Source organism: Alligator mississippiensis, chromosome 1 (assembly GCF_030867095.1).
Source record: "Alligator mississippiensis isolate rAllMis1 chromosome 1, rAllMis1, whole genome shotgun sequence".
Taxonomy (NCBI): Eukaryota; Metazoa; Chordata; order Crocodylia; family Alligatoridae; genus Alligator; species Alligator mississippiensis.
In genome coordinates, this window is record NC_081824.1 from 382831074 (window position 1) to 382845164 (window position 14091).

The 14091-nt window shown below is 46.5% G+C and overlaps 1 long non-coding RNA gene across 1 annotated transcript; it reads right to left on the reverse strand.

Moving 5' to 3' along the window:
* Positions 1-5437: 5437 nt before the first annotated feature.
* Positions 5438-12117, reverse strand: LOC132249200 (uncharacterized). Its single transcript, XR_009460638.1, has 2 exons — positions 11510-12117; positions 5438-7443 (listed from the first exon to the last, which is right to left on the reverse strand). It is a non-coding gene; the product is annotated as an uncharacterized LOC132249200 (long non-coding RNA).
* Positions 12118-14091: the final 1974 nt, after the last annotated feature.

Genomic DNA, 14091 nt, shown 5'->3' on the forward strand with positions numbered 1-14091 from the left:
AGGGATTTTTTGGTTTGTTTGTTTGTTTTGGTATTTTTTGCTACCGGGGAATCCCAGTAACAAATGTTGCCCCATCATTGAAATGCAAAGTGCTGCACCTAGGGAGGAAAAATGTCCAGCACGCCTACAGCCTAGGGAATGACCTGCTGGGTGGCACGGAGGTGGAAAGGGATCTTGGAGTCCTAGTGGACTCCAAGTTGAACATGAGCCGGCAGTGTGACGAAGCCATCAGAAAAGCCAATGGCACTTTATCGTGCATCAGCAGATGCATGACAAATAGGTCCAGGGAGGTGATACTTCCCCTCTATCGGGCGCTGGTCAGACCGCAGTTGGAGTACTGCGTGCAATTCTGGGCGCCGCACTTCAAGAAGGATGCGGATAACCTGGAGAGGGTACAGCGAAGGGCAACTCGTATGGTCAAGGGCCTGCAGACCAAGCCCTACGAGGAGAGACTAGTGAAACTGGACCTTTTCAGCCTCCGCAAGAGAAGGTTGAGAGGCGACCTAGTGGCTGCCTATAAGTTCATCACGGGGGCACAGAAGGGAATTGGTGAGGATTTATTCACCAAGGCGCCCCCGGGGGTTACAAGAAACAATGGCCACAAGCTAGCAGAGAGCAGATTTAGACTGGACATTAGGAAGAACTTCTTCACAGTTCGAGTGGCCAAGGTCTGGAACGGGCTCCCAAGGGAGGTGGTGCTCTCCCCTACCCTGGGGGTCTTCAAGAGGAGGTTAGACGAGTATCTAGCTGGGGTCATTTAGACCCAACACTCTTTCCTGCTTATGCAGGGGGTCGGACTTGATGATCTATTGAGGTCCCTTCCGACCCTAACATCTATGAATATGAATCTATGAATTGGTAATTAGCAGCATGGTAAATGGTTTAATGTGCAACACGTGCAGTTTGTGATGCCACAAAGAGGTTTGCGGCACCACAAACCTCACCTGCTTACATGTCTGGATCCAGCAAAACTGTAACTAAAACAAACAAACAAACAAAAATCATTCAAAGCAAAGTGTGGGTAAAGTAACTAGTGGGGCCAAGGTGTTGGACTTCAGAAGGGCCAACTTTAGCAAGCTTAGAAGGCTAGTTAGTGAGAGGATGCAACTCAAGAACATAGAGCAAATGGGGGTCCAGGAGGGTTGGAGGTATCTCAGGGAGTGATCCTTGGGGCTCAAAAGGAGTCTATCCCATTATGTAGGAAGGGAGGTAAGGGGGCAAAAAAGCCCCCTTGGCTGAACAGGGAACTCCAGGAGAGTCTGGGGGCAAAGAAAGAGATGTATAGGCAATGAAAGCAGAAAGCAGCCACCAAGGAGGAATATATCTTCCTGGCGTGCTATTGCAGGGAATCAGTTAGACAGGACAAGGCAGGGCTTGAGCTCAGGCTGACTTCAACAATCAAGGACAATAAAAAGTCCTTCGTCAGGTTTATAGCGGGCAAAAGGAAAGCGCAGAGCAACATAGGGCCCCTGCAGGACAAATCAGGACAGTTAGTGGTTGAAGCGGGGAAAAAAGCAGAGCTCTTCAATGAGTTCTTTGCTTCAGTATTTCTATGTACTGACCAAGCCAATTCCCCCACCTCTATCATTGATTAGAATGGCTAGTTCTGATATAGTTAAGGAGCTCCTGGAGGAGCTGGATGGGTACAAGTCAGCAGGCCTGGATGACCACCATCCATGGCTGCTGAAAGAATTGGCCAGTGTCATAGCTGAGCTGCTGGCACAGCTGTTTCAGCACTCATGATGCTCCGGCCAGGTCCCTGAGGACTGGAGAAGGGCCAATGTGGTGCTCATTTTCAAGAAAGGGAGAAAGGATGAGCCAGGTAACTTTAGACCAGTCAGTCTTACCTCTATTCCTGGGAAAATGCTAGAGAAAATAATCAAAGAACACATTTGTGCAGGCCCAGCAGGGGAAACGATGCTGAGGGGAAATGAGCATGGGTTTGTCACAGGTAGATCCTGCCTGACAAACCTTGTAGCCTTCTATGACCAGGTCACGCACTGCCTGGACGCGGGAGCTGAGGCTCATGTCATTTTCCTGGACTTTAGGAAGGCCTTTGACACAGTTTTGCACCCTATCCTCATTGGGAAGCTAGCAGACTGTGGAGTGGATGCCTACACGGTCAGGTGGGTAGCCAACTTGCTTAGGGACCGCACCCAGAGAGTGGTGGTGGATGGTTCCTTCTCCACCTGGAGGCAGGTGGGGAGTGGGGTCCCGCAGGGTTCGGTCCTTGGACCTATATTATTTAATATCTTCATCAGAGATTTGGATAAGGGTGTGGAGAGCACCCTCTCCAAGTTCGCTGATGATACCAAGTTATGGGGCAAAGTTAGTACACCGGAGGGCAGGGAACAGATTCAGGCTGACCTGGGCAGGTTGAATCAATGGGCAGAGAGAAATAGGATGCAATTTAATAGAGATAAATGTAAGGTACTCCACCTGGGAAGGAGCACACCTATAGGTTGGGGAGTGTCCTTCTCAGCAGCTCAGAGGCAGAGAGGGATCTTGGAGTCATAACTGACTCCAAGATGAACATGAGCCAGCAGTGTAATGAGGCCATCAACAAGGCCAATTGCACCTTGTTGTGCATTAGCAGGTGCATGACTAGTAGATCAAAGGAGGTGATGCTCCCCCTCTATGCGGCACTGGTCAGGCCGCAGTTGGAGTACTGTGTCCAGTTTTGGGCGCCACACTTCAAGAGGGACGCGGGGAATCTCAAGAGGTTCCAGAGGAGGGCTACTCGCATGATTAGTGGCTTTCATGATAGATCCTATGGGGGGAGGCTGAGAGAGCTGCATCTCTTCAGCCTTCACAAGAGACGGCTGAGGGGACATCTTGTGGCCGTCTATGAATTTATTAGGGGAGGTCAACAGGGAGAAGGGGAAGCGCTGTTCACTAAGGCACCCCAGGGAGTGACTAGGAATAATGGGTGTAAACTAGTTGAGAATGGATTTAGGTTAGATATTAGGAAGAAATTTTTCACAGTAAGGTTGGCCAGAATCTGGAATGGGCTTCCAAGAGAGGTGGTGCTATCACCTAGCTTGGAGTTCTTCAAGAGGAGGCTAGATAATCACCTGGCTGGAGTCATCTGACCTCGGTCCTCTTTCCTGCCAGGGGCAGGGGGTCGGACACAATGATCCATTGTGGTCCCTTCTGACTCTACAATCTATGAATCTATGAAAGGAAACCTAACATTGGAAACACCATTTTTACTGGCAACTTCCCCAGGATTTTGTTATTCTGCTTTTGTTCATGCCTAGAAATTGCCCCAACCTAAATAGCAAAGCTTGAAGCTCCAAACAGAATCCATCTAGGTTCTAAAAAGTAGGCAGAATGAAGCCTAAGTATACTGCAAGACATGATATGGCAGGTGTCCTCTGAGAAGCCAGAACATATACTCATACTGTAAGGCTTCACACAGAATGCATTCATAACTGCTTTCTTTTAAGAGCAGGGCTGAAATGATCACAACAGTCAGCTATTGTATACTAGGCTACTAGTTAGGTAGGTAACCAGAAAGTGAGACTTTTTACTTATAGGCCCCCAGCAGCATGAGGGGATAAAATACTTTCCTGGAGAGTGCCATATAATTAAATTTGAATATTCTGAGTAGGACTCTTCCCACTTCTGGGCTACTGAGTTTGCAAGAATCACGGAGTACCTATACACATGATGGACCTCTGCTCTGACACATGCTAATTAGCATGCATTAGAGCAGACTTGATTAATCTAGTCTGCTGGAAGGCTGATGGAATGTGCTAATTAGCACTCTCTGGTAGCCTCTGTGTCATGTATTCAGCATCCCCATGTCTCAAAATGGTGGCAGGGATGCTTTAACTAAAGCTAGTTGAACGAGATTTAATTACAGTACCCCCACTGCCATTTGGAAGTGTGGGATGCTGTGTACATAGTCTCAGAGATGCTGTAATTAAATCCCCCCCACACACACCCTGGAGCATGTGTATAGATACCCATGAAGCTTGAATGAGAGCAAGCCAGATTCTGTAGCCTACTGATTAAGATACTCAGCCAGAGAGAGAGACATGGGTTATACTTCCTATTCTCTACATCTTCTGTTTTTATTGTTGAACCAATGGTTTTCCAATACTAGCTATGTGAATAATCTTTTTTGGGGATGAGAAACCAGAACCCATGTCTCCCCTTCTCCTGGCTAATATTAGTGTCATAACTAATCATCTCCAGAATCATGATTCCTCTTATTTATTCTCCTGGTTTATATCTGATGCATTCTTGGCTGCACAATGGTTTAGCTGCTTTAGTAGAAGGGATTGAGGGCAATTCTATAGCCTGTGGTTAAGGTGGTCTCCTGGCAAGTTGGAAATACGAACTTTCTCATGCTGAGGAGATCCCAGAACCTCAGTTTCCCACTTCCTGGGTAAATGCTGTCAGTATGCTAGGCTATAATAGAAAATGTGGATAGCACCATTGTCTTCTTATGAAAAATGAGCCCTACTCAGTTAGGCTTCTGGCCTCAGAAAAAAAGTCTTCAGACTATTGATCTTAGTGGAGAGATGCACCTAAGCTCCTCACAGAGGTAAGAATTTAGACATATCTCTGTGCCCAGTGTTTTCCAATGTATAGCTCTAGGAAGCACCCACATATATTGTCAGATTTTTTAAAATTATCATTAAAGCTCCATAATCTCTTCATGTGCCAAATAACATAGGGACCTAACTCTGTTTTTTGGATTCCAGGCAGGAGGGGCAGGATCTAAAACAGGGGCAGACAAAGTCCATCCCACAGGCCAGATTGGGCCAGTGGCAAACTCCATTTCCCAGCAGCTCGTGCTTATGTTGCTGAAGCTGATTTCCTTGGAGACCCCAGCAGCGGTGGTGCCGTGACAGCACGGGGCTAGGGTTTCTATGGAGACCAACGCCAGCAGTGCTGGTAGGGCATACAGCTGGCTGGGGAGCTGTTCCAGGGCTGGGATCTTTCAGGGATGACACACAATTCCCTGCCTGTACACCCCAGACAGGAGCATGCAAGCAGTAGATCATACCTCTGCCCTGGCTCTGGACCATGCTGTCACCCTGCATGGGGTGACAGCCCTGGCTGCACAGCAGCTCCCTACCCAGCTGTGCACCCTGCCAACGCTGCTGGGGCTGGTCTCCATAGAAACCCTGGCCCTGTGCTATCAGGGTGCCACTGCTGCTGGGTTATCCATGGAAACTGGCCACAGCAATGTGGGCAGGGGCTGCTGGGAAAGTGGTGGCCTGATACACCACTTTGCTCACCCCTGATTTAAAAGTAGCCAGCTAAGTGCCTAACTGATAGGCACCTAAATCCCTTAGATCTGTCCCAGTGTTCCCCAATGCTACTGCTCTATTTAACAGCATGTGTGAATGATCACCTTGTTGTCCCCAAAGGACAGTGAGTTCGTGCCCGGTGCACTTGTGCCAATAAACACACAGGGGTGAAGGATCCAACTTAATCTTTATTTCTGCGAAGAAAGTGGTGCTTGGCAATCGTTCGCAAAGCAAGCACACACACCCCAGTGGGTGTCTGCCTTATATAGCTACGTAACAGGTTAAACTTGCTGATGTGATGAGATGTATAGCAAGCCCAGCAAGTAACCCCCCTTCCAGCTCCGGACTTTGTTGATACCGCTTTCCTTCTAGCGAGACCAGCAATTAAGCAACTAAGCAACAAGCGATCTCCCCCAGCCTAAACAACCAACTCTATGCCCTTGGTTAGATAAAATACTTTTTCAAAACATACAAAGCTGTTCCCTGGTTAAAATTAAGTGAAAGTCCAGGGGTGCTTCATCAAATCCCCCCTTCGAGGCTATGGCCTTTATGGAAAAAGCCCATAGTCCTCGACTATTTTTTTTATTTCCAGAAATCTCTTCGCTTCCTCCCGATTATTTTGGATCGGGTTTGTAACTGATGATTTTATAAACATCACATGGTGAACGGGGGAAGAAATTGATTTCTTGAGTACCTCACAACACAGTGGCACGCACTGTACCCCACAACAGATCATCAAGAAAATACACATACTTGCCACAATTAATAGGAAAATTTGCTTAAGCCATGAAAAATTAGGGAGCCAAGAAGTAAGCTATGAGAAGTCGAACCCTTCCCCTTGCTTAATGTGGGACAGACCCTTTTTTAACTTCTGCACTTTTGACTCTATTAACTTGGAGTTATCTGTCAAATTAAAACAACACATTTCCTCGAACTCTTCACATCCGTAGTTATGCCTCAGCAACAGGTAATCTATGGCTGCTCTATTTTGCAGAGTAGCTCCTCTTAGTTCTTTTATTTCAATATTGATGGCAGCTAGGGCCTGTGAAGTTGTACTTAGGCCCTTTGCCAGGGCACAGGCCACCTTACCAAGCTGCCTCTCAGCATACACTACTAGGCCTGGCACCCTTACTAGGAAAACTGCTAAGGACACTACCTCGGCCTCACTCAGGAGGTTTATGTCACTATCACAGGATTTATCTAGCACCTTTGAACCTCTCCGGTGACGCTTACTAGAGGTCTTAGGCATACCTGGTAGCTAGACAGTCAACCGGCCTAGAGCACAAGGGCCTCCTGTGGCATTGGCTGGGATATATGAATAGGCAGTCTTCCCACAAGGAGGAGCCACCCCCAGGGTAATATAACATGAACGTAGTTATAAGATACATTAGTCATGTCTGAGCAATTGAAAATTTTCGGGGGGGTTTTTGTTTGTTTGTTTGTTTTTGTTTTTGTTTAGACTTTTGTAAGCTTGGGTACAGTTCACAAAATTGGCACAGCTGGTGTTACCAGGGGAGGTGACTGTCAACAAATCTATTTTAAAGGTACTAGCGTTTCTTTCTGTAGTAATGGTTCCCCACATGGAGTTGTTAGTGTAATTGATTGGACCTCCTATTCCCCGAGATGCGAACCAAGTCTGATTCCGGAGTGCTTCCATTGGAGTGGGCACCCCTATAAGGTATGACGTGAAAATATCATTAACCGATATTTCACCTGCCAAACAAAAATGAGTGACATTTAATATGTCCTTTGTCAAATGGACCCACACATTTTGACTCTTATCGAACTTTTGATGCACCAACCCCTTAGACTCTAGAAACATTATACCTACGCAAAGAACTATTTTTCACATGGTTGACGTTTAAACAGAAATTTAAGTCCTTTTACTGGCTCTGCTATCCAACGGTGTCCGTTTGTGTCGGCTTCCGGTGCGACACTCTCAGCAACTTCTCCTGCAGGTGGTACTTCTGGTGCGGCCTTCACCCGAGTGTAGTGTATTCATGGTTTTACCCCCTGAACCTTCACTGCAGTGTGAGTGGTGAGAATCACAGGATATGGTCCTTTTCACCTGGGCTGAAGAGGCTCGTCTTTTCACGTCCGGACCAGCACTTCGTCTTCGATCTGGAACTTGTGGACTGGTGTATCTAGAGGGAGTGGAAGTTGTTCCTGGACATACCTGTGGAGAGAAGACAATACAGCAGACAAGAATACAAATAATCTTTTACCCAACCTTCCCCTTTTACATGTATTTGATTCCCATGCGTCACCACTGGATTCTTAGGATATGGCTTGCCATACATTAATTCAAATGGACTAACTCCCAATTTAGCTCTAGGGGCAATGCGCACTCTAAGCAAGGCAAGAGGCAGAGCTTTGGGCCATTTCAACTGAGTCTCCTGGCAAAGTTTAGCCAGCTGTCTTTTTAGAGTCTGATTCATTCGTTCCACCTGTCCACTTGACTGCGGTCTCCATGCTGTGTGAAGGTCCCATTGTATCCCCAGAGCCCGGGAAACTGCCTGGGTCACTTCTGACACAAAGTGTGGCCCTCGATTCTAGGCTAATCCCTCTGGGATTCCGAATCGTGGAATCATTTCTCTTAGCATCACCCGGACCACTTCTTTTGCTTGGTTGGTTCGGCACGGGAAGGCCTCGGTCCATCCAGTCAGAGTGTCCACGAGCACTAACAGGTATTTGTAGTGTCCCTTCTTGGGAACTTCAGAGAAATCTATCTGTCAATATTCTCCTGCTAATAGTCCTTGCCTTCCTGCTCCTGGAGGAGGTTTGGGGGAAATCTTAGGATTGTTGGCACAACAGACAGGGCATCTGCGCACTATTTGTTCTGCTGTTTTTTCCATCTTAGGCCCCATTACAATTCTTTGGAGACCTTGGGTCATGGCGTTAGCTCCCATATGGGTGCTCTGGTGGTACTCTTGGAGCACTTTGCTAAGAATCAGTTTTGGCATCAGGACTTGTCCCTTAGGCAAAACCCACCATCCATCTTGTTGTTCTTTGCTTCCCAATTTCTCTGCGAGTTGGTTCTCTTTTTCAGTATATTTGGGAAGTTCCTCAGGCAACATTACCTGAGGCATCAATGCCAACATTTGAGTCTCTTGAACTTGTCCTCTAGCTGCCTTCTTCGCCGCAGCATCTGCTCATCGATTTCCTTTAATAACATCAGCATCTCCCTTTTGATGGGCCTTACAGTGCACCACAGCTACCTCTAGTGGTTCCATCATGGCTTCAAGTAATTTCAGGATCTCTGTTCCATGCTTTACTGGGCTTTTACTTGCCGTTAAGAGTCCTCTCTCTTTCCATATAGCTCCGTGGGCATGTAAAACTCCAAAGGCGTACTTCGAATCCGTGTATATAGTGGCTATCTTTCCTTTTGCCAAATGGAGAGCTCGGGTCAGCGCAATAAGCTCAGCTCTCTGTGCAGAGGTATTTGGAGGCAAGGCGTTTGCTTCCACAGTATCCCATGATGTAACCACGGCGTATCCCGCCTTTCAGGTTCCATTGTCCATGAAGCTGCTTTCATCTGTGTAGAATTCAAGGTCTGCATTAGGTAGTGGGGCATCTTTAAGATCCGGCCGGCTAGCGTACACACTCTCAATAGTTTCAATGCAATCATGCTGTAATCCTTTGTCTTGTTCCAATGGCATCAACGTAACTGGGTTCAGGGTACTAGAGGTGTGCAACTGGATATCTCCTTGATCCAGGAGAGTCGCCTGGTACTTAGCCATTCGTCCAGGGGAAAGCCAGGTTCCCCCCTTTGCATTCATCACCGTCAGCACTGAATGTGGTGTATACACAGTCATTGGTTGTCTTAAAATAAGTTTCTTAGTTTCCTTTACCAGCATTACATAAAGTTGATGATTGACACTCCCGAAGTAAACCATATTTAAGGAATCTCTTTATTAATGGTTCCAGGCCTTTCCAAGCTTCTATTTTCAATCGATACTGTGGCACCCTGGGCGGGGTAATTCCAGGCTTTAAATCAATGCTTACAGGGGTGGCCAGTTTGGCTCTTTCTGGCTTCTCTCCCGCCCATACCCATGGTACTACAGCGTCTTCTACTTCGGGGGGGATTCTCCCTTCCTCCCCTTCCTGCAATAGGAGACACACCTGAGCCTTCTAGGCTTCCTCAGTTGGTATCTTCATAGTAATTTTCCCCTCCAAAAAGATCAATTGGGCCTGCAATTTGCACAGCAAATCCCTCCCAAACAAAGGTATGGGGCACTCAGGCATATACAGGAATTGATGAGACACTTTCTTTCCTCCCAATTTGCATTCCATGGGTGGCACCAAAGGACGATACATCCACTGGCCGGTGGCTCCAATTATGGGGATCTTGGTTTTTGATAAGGGTCCTTTAAAATTGGTTACAACTGAATGCGTGGCTCCACTATCTACTAGAAAGTCAATAAGTTTTCCCCCTACTTGCATTTTAACCAGGGGCTCGTTGGGGGAGATAGAGATTACTTCAGTGTTAGCCCCCGGTCCCCGTCACTCCTGGTCAGAACCATCCAACATCAACAATCTTTCTTCCTCCTCTCGTCTCTTCTTCCCCCTCTTGGGGCACTCATTTTTCCAATGCCCTTCCTGCTTGCAAATAGCACACTGATTAGGTTCCAGCCTGGGACCCTGGCCGTAGCCTCCCGGAGCATAGCCCACACCTCCTCTATGCCCTCTACTTCCCCTGCCTCGTCCCCGACTCCTCTGATCTACAATTGCCGCTGCCAACAACGATGCTTATAATGACGCCTGTGCCTTTATTCTTTTATCTTCCTTTTTCTCCTTAACCTGATCTCTGTTGGAGTATAATTTATAAGCAATCTCAATCATTTGGCTGATGCTCATTCCAGCTGCTCCTTCAGTCTTCTGTAGTTTTTTCTAATATCTGGGGCTGACTGTCCTATAAACAGTGTGTTAAACATCTTGGCATTTTCTGGCAGCTCTAGATCTAAATCCGTCCACTGTCTGGCTGCCTCGCATAACCTCTTATAAAAACTGGATGGATCCTCCTCTGGACCCTGCTGCACTTCGTACAATTTAGACAATTTTTTCTGCTTGGGGATAGCCTCCCGGAGAGCAGCCAGCACAAACTCCTGATACAGCTCTAACTCCCTCTGGCCCCCTTGGGTGTTGGGATCCCAGTCTTGATTTTCCTTAGGGCAAAGTTCATCTACCTCACCGGCTGGGTGAAGCTGCTGTGCTATCGTGCGTGCTTTCTCTAAGACCAACCTTTTTTCTTCTGGAGTCAGAAGAGCGGCCAGTAAGGCCTGAATATCTATCCAGTTTGGTTGGTGGGTGAGGAAAATAGTAGAGAACAACCGTGCCCTTGCCTCCGGATTCTGGTGATATTGGCCCACAGACTGTTTTCAATTTATCAAGTCTGCTGTGATGAATGGCACATGGACAAAAACTGGTTCACCCTCAGGACCCACCGCTTGTTGTAAAGGGACCTGAACTACTGGTTGGGCCCCTGATCCTACACTCCCTTCTACCACCAGATTGCTACCACCCACATCCACCGGACCCGGGGACGGCAACCCAAGACTGTCAGGGGAGGTGGGGGATGACGGACTGGACGAGCCAGCCGGGAGTCCCTGACAAGCCATTACAAGTGCAGTGGAAGTCCTCTGTGGTGATGCAGGGCTCACAGGATAAGATGGGGGAGCCGTGGGAGCAATTAGCAACTGCACGTCTCCCTCCTCCGGCTCCTCCGGACATACTGTGGTGACCCCCTGCAAAGCCATTACCCCACTTCCCCTAAATATCCCACACAGCTTCTGTGTAACCCCATCCCCATTCAAAGTCATATATACCTCTACATAAAGCATCTCATCCCACTTCCCTTGTACTACCAAAACAACTGTAACTGCAAGATTGTGTTATAATCCAAAGACCCATTCTCCGGCCAGGCTGCACCATCCGCAAGTTGGTACTGTGGCCAACATGTATTGCAATACCGAATCATCTGTTGTTTTGTCATAGCGTCACTTCCAAACTTTGGCCAGTTTTTCAAAATGCACCCTAAGGGACTGCAGGGTGGAATCTTAGACTGGTTACTTCCCATTATCCAACTACCGGACGACGACCGCCGCTCAGCCTCAGAACCAAACTGATTAACGGGAGTTCACGGGGCTGCCACCTGATCTCACTCGCCTAGGGCATCTATACAGTCGGAACTTTCAAAGCCGTCTCTTTCCCAACCTGCTCAAAATATGGAAAGAAGTACTCACCAGTCCATTGAAACCTCCCTTGCCCCACCTGATTAAGTTGGTCCTTCGAGCGTTGCGCCGTTGTGCCCCTCCCCGACTCCGTCAGGCAACCAGGAGACGGTCAGACCTCCGATGAATAAGGTCGGTGGTGCCTGGCCCTTGCGCCATCCACAGTTGTTGCCGGAGCCGAAGTGGTGGACCGGGCAAGGCAGTCAGCTAGGGTCCCATCTGGGTCACCAGAAATTGTTGTCCCCAAAGGACAGTGAGTTCGTGCCCGGTGCGCTTGTGCCAATAAACACACAGGGGTGAAGGATCCAACTTAATCTTTATTTCTGCGCAGAAAGTGGTGCTTGGCAATCGTTCGCAAAGAAAGCACACACACCCCAGTGGGTGTCTGCCTTATATAGCTACGTAACAGGTTAAACTTGCTGATGTGATGAAATGTATAGCAAGCCCAGCAAGTAACCCCCCTTCCAGCTCCGGACTTTGTTGATACAGTTTTCCTTCTAGCGAGACCAGCAATTAAGCAACTAAGCAACAAGCGATCTCCCCCAGCCTAAACAACCAACTCTATGCCCTTGGTTAGATAAAATACTTTTTCAAAACATACAAAGCTGTTCCCTGGTTAAAATTAAATGAAAGTCCAGGGGTGCTTCATCAACCCCTTATAGTAAAGGGATAGTTTGTGTTTTATGCATATGTTTACACTGAACACTTAGGTAGTACAAGTCTAGCTTCTATAGCATGGAGGTTTATGCAGACTAATTTGCCCCAGTGGAAGAGTAAAGTGTGACACATCCTATAACTATTCCAAACCTGCCATCCATGCTGAGATTGCTGATAGTTCCATTATACAATGCAGTTATTGTGTTTACTTGGAAATGTACTGAGATGAAACAATGTATTTCACAGAGAGCTCAAAATGTCAATGGCTCTTGGTCTGGAACATATTTTTTTTATTCCCAAAGGACAGTAACAGGATTCAGAAGGCACTTCTGTTTCATCTTCAAGGTCTGTTTGCAAAAAGATATATAGGAAGAAGTAGATAAAACCACTTTTATTTTACCATCCTTGTGACTGTTCTTATCCTTGGCAGTTTGTTTTCTTTGCGCATTGAGATGAATGTATATCTGCTTTGAGTATTGACTAGTATTATTTGCCTATTCAAATACTAAACACCACTCAACATTCTAGACACTCAGAAAAGACCTTGAAACAATCTAAAGATGTGGTGAGACTATTACTACAATACCTGCATATCAGGGTTTGGCAAGTAAACAACTGTGTACAGAAATTTAATAAGTGAATGTTGAGACACCAGTGTTTCTCTCCCCCACACCTCCTCCAGATTGATTAAATGTTTTCAGCTAGCATTTATTTACTACACAGCCCTGGTCTCCATAGTATAAAAACTCTGCCAGTTGACTGCATTTCCACAACAAAAACAAATGGTGGCAGAGAAGAGAAGTGACATATCATAAACACTCAGGCTGCCCTTGTAGCTACTGCACCCCATATCCACTCTGAATTATCTTTCAGCTGCTTTGCTTTTCAGACAATTTACTTTATACAAGGGAGAGACAGAACTTAAAATGTCCTGTCTACTCTACAAATATGAATAACAGCCTGATCCTGCAAGGTACAATATATATTCCAGTAACTAGGGCCTCAGGTTGCATACTATTTTCAGGTTTGGGCTCCATGAATATGGCAGCTTCTAGAAATATTCACCAAATATTCTAGTTAGTCTCTGAATGCTTGATTCTGAATACTTCTAACCATCAATTTATTTCTTTACCCAAGCACAGATTATTATATATAATAAATATATCACCAATTCTTGCATCTTACTTTTTTCCGTACCATCACAGCTAAAACAAAACAACCACAGAACTTTTTTTTGTTTGTTTGTTATTGTTATGCTCAACATTTACAGTAAGTTTTAACAGTAGGTGAGTTCTATCTTTAGTTCAGATAATGGAAATAATACTATTCTAAAATTTATTCATTGATTTTCAAAGGTGATGAACACATTTGATGCTCAGCATATTTAGCTTTCCAAGTCACTCCCCCACACTATGTTAGACACCTACCCTGTGGAAGAGGAATTCAGGTTCTGGATTCTGAATGGATGGAGACATTTAAAGGATAAATACAAATTAACTTTTGCTTAATCTGCATAGTAGGGCTGTGAAAAGCTTTGGTCACTGGTTTAATTCGAAGGAGATTTGGCCTGATTCAATAGCCGAATCTCTGAATCCAAATTGAATCAGGAGATCATTTCATCACTCCAAATCAAATTGGAACCTTCCAAATTGATTCGAAGAGATTTGACAATTTGGCCATAGGCACAGCTTTATATGTTTTTTTCTATGTACCTCAAGGTACCAGGTGTGGCTTGTGAACAAGATGGTGAGGCGAATGGAGCATCCCATGGGAATACAGGGCGGTCCTCCATGCGCTTGGCAGCAGACCCAGAAGTGGACCAGAAGTACTTCCAGTCTGCTTCTGGGTCTGCCTCCAAACACATGGGGGAGCCCCCCCTCCCTTCCTCCTGGCTTGGTGACTGGTGCCTCCTGGGTCTGGAGGGTCACCTGGGATCC